Source organism: Lactuca virosa, chromosome 5, assembly GCF_052849685.1.
Source record: "Lactuca virosa cultivar CGN04683 chromosome 5, Lactuca_virosa_CGN04683_v6, whole genome shotgun sequence".
Taxonomy (NCBI): Eukaryota; Viridiplantae; Streptophyta; class Magnoliopsida; order Asterales; family Asteraceae; genus Lactuca; species Lactuca virosa.
In genome coordinates this window covers 263,774,367-263,781,854 of record NC_136430.1, presented here as the reverse complement: position 1 = coordinate 263,781,854, position 7,488 = coordinate 263,774,367, and positions in this window count along the sequence as shown.

Genomic DNA, 7,488 nt, shown 5'->3' with positions numbered 1-7,488 from the left:
AGCAGAGCAAGACGCCTTTGATTATTTCTGTAAGACTCTTGATTTCACCATTGTTGCTAAAAGTTTTTGAAGAACTTGCATGAAAAGAGTTTTTGCAAGAAGGTGAAGAAGGGGAAGATCATCTGTGAGAGTTTAGAAAGCGTAAAGCTTTCTTGTGGAAGAAGAGGGGGTTTTATACCTCCAGATTTCAAAATAATTAAAATTCATTTAATAACAACTGTAAAAACTTTGACTTTTTATCTTTATCGATTTAAAACAAATTAAATAAAAACATGTTTTCTGGGAAAAGAGGGGCATTTAATGCTGTTGCAAGTACATGATGACGCGCCGTACAATCGTGGGGTGAAAATGGTTTCATCCGTTGAATAAATTGGGGAAGTGGAACGGATGTGACCCCAACGGTTGCTTGATGGGATTGGTTAAGTAAAAGAAGGTTTTCAAAAAAGATTTATTTTAAAGAAAATCAGCATGTTAATCCTTTAACCAAAACTAGGCTTGATTATGAAAAGTCTTTTGGAGAGTAACCGTTTTTCATGTGCAACAAATTGAATGTAGAAGATTGTTTCACATTCATTAAGTAGCACACAATGAAATTTAATGCGTCTGAGGCAAGATGACTTTGGGTTGTTTGATGAGTCTGCGGGAGATGATACTGAAGAGTAACTTTATCACAAAGGTTAGAAATACAAAGAAATAAAGAGACCCGAAAAGTAAATAGATCATAAATGCTCTTCGGTAAAGAGAGCATACCAAGGAGCAACTTATGAAGTATGTACTACATCAGTTATTCTAGAAAGGGAATAGATAAGTAAAATGCTTCAAGAATTTGTATTGATAAAAGAAAAGAAGCAATTTTAATCACACTCGAAGACTATGAGGTCTTCGGTCGTTACCCTTTCAGGAAGAATTGAGGGTCTGGATTCATCATTCCTAACATTTCCAAAAATCCATTCAGTTTTGTGGAATCAAGTTCCTTGGTGAAAACATCATCAATTTCCTCATGAGTCGGAACAAAAATTAGTTCAATGTTACCTTTAAAGATATGGTCCTTGATGAAGTGATACCGTAGCTCTATGTATTTTGTCTTCGAGTGGTGAATAGGATTGTGTGAAATGGCTATTGCACTCTTTCAATCACAATAAATGGGTATCCGTAACATCCTGTGCCCGTAGTCCAAAAGATGTGTCTTCATCCAGAGTACATGAGAGCAACAACTGGTTGTGGCCACATATTCAGCCTCTGCGGTGGAGAGGGAAACACAATTTTGTTTCCTTGAGGACCAACTTACTAGTCTTCCAACCAGAAAATGAAATCCTCCCGAGGTGATCTTTCTATCAAGTATGCACCCTGCATGATCTGCGTCAGTGAAAGACTGCAGACTGAAGTCATTTCCTGCTGGAGACCTAAGGCGTTACTCCCTTTGAGATACCTGAAGATCTGCTTGACTGCGTGTGACAACTGGCAGTTCTGGATCAACCAAAGTCAACAAGTCAACAAAAGTCAACTGATTAGGAAATAAATTTTAAGTTCATACATTGCTTTTAGAGTTTTCGGTTTGGGACCAAAAACTCTATGATCTCGCCCTTAGAGTTCTCGGTTGGGGACCGAAAACTCTATGATTTCGGTGGTACTTGACCGAAATCACATGTGATTTCGGTGGATTAATGACGTTTTCGACTGGAAAGAGAAAAGAAAGGAGTTGACTTAGTGACATGAGTGTTGCGTCTTTCCAACACAAAATATTATCCAGCGGGTATCAAGGCTATTATCCATCAAATAACAATGCAAACATCACTTCACCCTTCCCCTCTTTAACCTCGGCCGAGAACCCCCAAACCCCCACCATCTTCAAACTTCTTCACTTTTCTCTCAAGAAACAAGATCAAACCTTCCAAGGAAAAATTCTTCAAGTTGATTCTTAGGATTTGTGGTAAGTATTCTTTGTTAATCTAGTGTTTCTACACACTTTCATGCTAGTCTCATCTCATATACACACATTATTATGTGTTAAAACTCATAGGATAATACCATCTTCAACCACCTCCAAAGAATCTAGGCTTGAAGATCTTCACCATCACCTCTTTATCTAACCACAAACACACTCGAGGTGAGTTCATACCCCCATATTTTTGAGTTTTTCATGTTTTAGGGAGGGGGGGGGGGAATACAAGTAAATTGGTTTACAACATAAATGTTTGCATGTTTCATTCCTATGTTGAATATAAAGCATTGTTTGGAAATGAAATATGGTTATCACTAGTTTTTAAAACATTTATTTGTGGTATGTTAGTTTTGAGGTGTAAAACTAAGAAAAACAAAACATAAACTATGTTATATATTCATAAGAAAAAATTACATTTACAAACTACAAAAACTAAGTTTCTCTTTGGACAAAATATGGAATTTCTAACAAAAATAGTTACAACCTAGTTATCACACCATTTTTGTGGGATAAAACCCAAAGTATGTTGTTTTGGTCATGCATTTTGAAACTAGACAAAATATCAAGGAGTTAGTTTTACAAAAAGAAAACTCAAGAAGCTATCATTTTATGTAAAAATGGATTTTTAAACAAAAATGAACATAACAAGTTTATGACATCATTTTGTGAGTTTTAACTAAAATTATATGGTTTTAAAACATATGAAACTATTTAGAGTTAAAATCGCAAAAAGGATAGAAACAAGTTTTATCGAGTTACATTTTTCTAGATACCGGTGAATATCGTCAAAAGGGGGCAAAAACTAGAAATTGAATTTTTCATACCAAATATTCTCAAACATGTGTTAGATGTAGTTTTCATGACATAATCTTTTAAAACCATCTAGACAAGATAACTACTACGTATTTATATTATATTAATAGTCTTAATAAACAATCATAATGAACTATAATTGGTATAGTTTGGGAGTCACAAATACTACATTATCGTTTCGGAAGAAACATATAATTATTTAAAGGTATAATTATTTTATACTATGTAACCACTATGGAAGAGTAATACTTTCATTTACAAGAAAAGGGTTTTCATTACACTAGACGTAAACAGGTTGATACAATTTTGTGAGACATTTGGCTTCACCGTACCTACCAGAGTACACACTAAAGTCATGCATTATAACCAGAGTCTCGGTAAGAGAGAGTGACACTTGTGTATAGATCTATACGGGACTGACAACCCCTCACCCAAATTGTTAGCTACTGTAGACCGGCAAGTCTAGGGTGACAAATGTCTAACATTCCGACGCCTGAAGAACGTCGTAGCAGGCCACTAGTCGCTAGCATGGTTATGATAACTCACATGGGGTATTAACAAAACATTTGGTTTACGGGGTTAACATACATTCAAGTAGTTTTATATAAAGATAAAACTTCATAATACTACTTTCCAGAAAAACACTACTTACAGTTTTTGTCTTTGGATTTAAGATTTACAGTTCATTTTGAAAGAAAATATTGGATTTTTTGGAAGCACACTCTATCATTTTACAAGGAAAAGTTACCGATTTTTCTCATACAAAACTCTTATGAACTCACCAACTTAATTGTTGACACTTTTCAAAATCACTTGTATTCTCAGGAAATCAGTAAACTAGTAATCCAAAAAGTTTTGAGGATGGGGCGTCACACATCATGCAATTCATTTTTGTCATATGTACTTAGTATCAAGTAAACAATGATTTGAATACAATGTAAACTTCTTAATTATCAATATTATGGTTGTATGGCTTTGATCACTATTATTCATTTGTTATGATACTATACATGAAAGTCATCCACCCCCAGACGTTTCCTCCGTTCTGGTTTGGGGGTGTGACACTGCGGTCAAGTCGGATACTTTGGGATTTCCCTGGTATCTAGCACATAAACCCATGGCGAAGACTATATCAGGTCTACTTGTAGTGAGGTACATCAACGAACCAATCATTCTTCGGTATATCTTACGATCAACTGACTCTTCGGTAGGGTCAGCTGAGATCTTATACCCGAAGGCCATGGGGACCTTTGCCGAGGAGCAATTATCTATTGAGAATTTCTTTAATAACTCAGTTGTATATTTTTCTTGATAGATGAAAATTCCTTGAGCGGTTTATCTGACCTGAAGACCTAGAAAGAAATTAATCTTTCTTTTCATGCTCATTTGGAATTTGTTGGTCATGATCTTGGAAAAATCATCCACCATTCCTTGATCTGTTGAGTCAAAAATGATATCATCCACATAGATTTGAATGAGCATCAAGTTTTTATCATTTACTCGTCTGAAAAGATGTTGGATATAGTGTCTAAGCCCATAATTTATTTGGTATGTACTTGACCCGACCCGGCATGGTCCATTTGGGTTGCACTTCACCCGAACAATTTATGGATAATCGTTTGAGAATAGTATAAGTTATGATTTATTAATATATTATAAGTCCTAATATATTAATATAAAATCATATTATTTAATTAGTATTGATCTATAATTAATTTAGAATTAATTTAGAGATCAAAAGTATGACTAATTAAATATGGGCTCTTGTATTTATATAGTGTGGGCTAATGCTTAATTGGAATGGGCTAGGCTTGCATGGAAAGTCCATGGATACTCCATGGAGCTTTAACCCATGGATCTCATGGAAATGAAAAGACATGGGTGTTAGGGTTTACATGGATGTAACCCTAATCCACCACACTATATAAAGGAGGCTTTGGTTCTTGAAATTGCACTAGTTGATGTGTGTAAACCAAGAGGGCCGATTTCAAGAAGTTTGTGACTATTCTCTCAAGTTTCCAAGTTTGTGGTGATTTGTGACTTCCATTTGAGGCATCCACATTATTGGTGCTAGGCTCTAAAACTCCAAGCAATCAACTATTACTACAAGGTAAGTAATTCTACTAGTTTTATTTGATTCAAGTATCCCATGCCATGCTAGTTAGGATAAGAACCTTGGAAAAATAATTATTTGCATGTATCTTAGTCAAACATAGATCCAAGGTTTCTAGGGTTGCATGTATACCATAGGAGTGTTAGAATGCTAAAAACCCATTAGTGGTATCAGAGCCTGGTTTGTTTATTTGATACTTGATGCAAAAGAAAAAAAAAACTTGAAAATCGAAGTTTTGTTCAAAAGCTCGTATCAAAATTTCAAGTTTTGTATATGTACTTACGATTCTTGAAATTTTTGATATGAACATTCATAAACATATGAGTTTAGAAGATCATAGAAATTATGTGCTAATAATTGATTAGATTAATTCTTGATCTTTATGTGTTTTAATGGAGTCCATAACTAGTTCTTAAGTTATGGATAACCAAAAGTCACATTTATAAATAACCATTAAAAGAACACATAGGTTACAAAAAAAATGAAGAGTCTTCATTTTTAATAACCATTAACTCATAAGTTATGAGAAATGAAAATTTTTGAAAGTTGACAAAACTTGCCCTCAAGTTTTGGAACATGTAAAGTCATATTAAAAACTTTAGTTCCAACCCCTAGAATTTTAAAAGTTAAAATTCAACCCTTATACTTTATAATATTATAAGTTAATAATATATATATATGTATAAGATCAAGTCGTCTTACCGCTAGTACGCCTCATTCACGAAGCCGGTCTATAAGGGGGGTATAAGGTTGTTGCCTATAAAATGGCAACTTAATGGGTGTCCACTCTCACCCACCGCTTCCTTGATCGGTGGAGGGTCGTTAGCCGAACAGGTAGGACAAGGACTTATAAATTCTCATTAAAAGTATAATGATAATACTAAAGTAACTAAACTTTATTGAATTCCCAATCTTAGTTATTTTAGGAAAATGTGAATAAGGTGCTAATCCATGAAATTACACTTTACACTTTGTTTAAGTCGTTAGTGGAGCGTGTGTGGTTAACCGGCACACTAACTTGAACTTAACAAGGTAGGTAAAGGGTGACTTAATGTTTATCATAGTATCGATGGAGCGTGTGTGGTTAACCGGCACATCAATTGAGGGGTAATATATTAAGGGTACCAAGTAATTTGCATGGTTACTTCACACCTTGTTTTGTGATCCTCGGCATCCCAGTCACAAAACTTGAAGGGCACACTCGAGATTGAAACATGCCATTGAAGAAAGTTCAATGAATCTCAAAGAATCTAGGAGTTTCTAAACCAATTAAAACCTAATTAAATATTTCGTTTTTCATGGTGGAAATTGGTGAATCGTCATTCACCTACCTTCAAATATCTTATAGCTTAGATTACGGCATCCCTCTTCTAAGTTATAAAATATTGTGTTGGGTCCTAGCCTTAATATTACATTTGGGTGTTTTGTTAAGGACTATCTCTATATCTAATCTAATCTATTCCCACTTCTTTTCAGATGTCTTCCAATAACAATGCTTCTAGCTCAAACCCTACTAGCTCCTTCTCTCTCATGAATCTTTGTGGGAGAGTCATCTTTGATGGGTCCAACTTTACTGATTGGATCAGAAACATCAGGATGGTCACTCGGTATGAGAACAAAGAATATGTTCTCGACAAGGAGCTGAAGGTACCCGAGCCAACTGCTACTCCTGAAGAGCTTGCTGATTATGAGGTACATGAAAGAGATGCTACAAAAGTGGCATGCATCATGATGGCCACCATGACAGCCGAGCTCCAAAAGTCCTATGAGGACTATTATCCTTTTGAGATGCACCAGGACTTGATGGACCGCTACCATCAAAGTGCTCGTCAAAAGCGATATGAAATAATCTCCTCCATGATAACAACCCGAATGAAGGATGGTGAACCCATCACGGGCCACATGCAGAAAATGCAAAGGTATGTGGACCGTTTACTGAAGCTGAATGTGAAGTTCCCCGAGGAGTTAGCAATAGACATTATTTTTCACTCGTTACCATCGTGTTATGATCAATTCCGCATGACATATCACATGAACAAGGAAGAGGTCACCCTCAGCAAACTTCAAGGACTCTTGAAGACCGCCGAAAGTGGTCTAAAGGGTAAGTCGGTTGTTACTACTCCTACTCCTACTCCAACTGCGGCCAATGTCTTGGCAATCGGGCATGGCAAAGGGAAGAAGAGAAAGAACCCTTCTAAGGGTACCAAGGGTAAGACCCTTGAAGGCTCCTCTTCAAGCAAAACCAAGAAAGGTTTTGTCACTCCTTCTGCTAACCCTAATGAGGCTGAATGCTTCTATTTTCATGAAAAATCGCACTGGAAGTGAAACTACCCAAAGTACCAGCAAGATTTGAAGGATGGGAAAGTAAAACCCAACCATGCAGGTATATACACTATATTGTCTAATAACTCACCTCATTCTAAGTCTTGGGTCCTTGATACAGGTTGTGGTATTCACATATGTTGTGATTTGTAGGGACTAAGAAGAAGTGAGAATGTGGAGCAAGGAAAGATAAACTTGATCATGGGAAACATGAAAGCTTCACCTATCACCAAGATAGGAGTTTATTCCTTAGTGCTAGATAGTGGGTTTACATTAGATTTGAATAAATGTTATTATT